Consider the following 1,357-nt stretch of genomic DNA (forward strand, 5'->3'; position numbering starts at 1 on the left):
CAATGTGGGCTTTGATCGTAGTGGGAGGAGAGATGTTGTCAATGCGACACCTACTACTCATGGAGGTACAAATATGATGAATGTGACACCCACTAGTGCTCAGGTGATTTTTAAATATAGATTTAAATTAATTTAGAATTATGGGTACATGTGCACTTGCATCAATGCATTTAAATTTGTACAAATATTTGAAACTAGTTCCCATGTATATATACAGGTGTATGTCTAATGCATTGTTGTGTTTTAATTTGTAGGGCTCAATTGATACTCCATAGACACATAATCCTCATGAGTCTCAATTAGAGGTTCACTTTGTTCGTATGTGTCTGGATGACTCTCTTTTTTGGGACACATGCACATTTTCACTCAATCTTATTGAAACATATACATTTATGATTTGACATTTGTATATATGTATTGATCTTTGCACATGTGTGTTTATGATTCATTTTTTATTAAACATGTGATTGGTTCAATTTATGATTAGACATGTCATATATGTTTCTAGTTTACGATCTGAATGTGATGTGTATTTAGTTTATGGTTAGATGTACATGATTGGTTCAATTTATGATTAGAAATTTGATATACATGTTTATGGTTTATGGTCCATGTGATATATGTGTTCTGTTTATGGTTAGATGTACATGATTAGTTCAATTTATGATTAGAAATGTGATATACATATTTCTAGTTTATGGTCCATGTGATACATGTGTTCTGTTTATGGTTGTACATGATTGGTTCAATCTATGATTAGAAATGTGATATACATATTTATAGTTTATGATCTAGATGTGATATATGTATTTTGTTTATGGTTAGGTGTACATGATTGGTTCAATTTATGATTAGAAATGTGATATACATGTTTCTAGTTTATGGTCTATGTGATATATGTATTTAGTTAATGGTTAGACATGTACATGATTGGTTCAATTTATGATTAAACAGATTATATATGTATTTAGTTTATGATTAGATGTACATGATTGATGAAAATGTATATGTACACATATAAACTCCTAAATTTCATATAAAATGAACATGTAAGTATTCAATATAAGTCCTACATGTGTAACATGAAATGAGTTCATGTAAATTTGATATAAGTCCTAAGTTGCATTAAATGCTCGTTCATGTATAATGTATACACATATAATTCCTAAGTTACATTAAATGAACACATACATACACTTGATATAAGTCCTACAAGTTATGCATGAAATGAACATGTACACATCTACACATATAATACAAGTCCTAAGTTACATGAAATGAACACATATACATACACTTGATATAAATTCTACAAGTTATGTATGAAATAAACATGTACACATGTCTACACATATAA

Source organism: Cupressus sempervirens, chromosome 8, assembly GCF_028749045.1.
Source record: "Cupressus sempervirens isolate cs-2001-9-10 chromosome 8, ASM2874904v1, whole genome shotgun sequence".
NCBI lineage: Eukaryota > Viridiplantae > Streptophyta > Pinopsida > Cupressales > Cupressaceae > Cupressus > Cupressus sempervirens.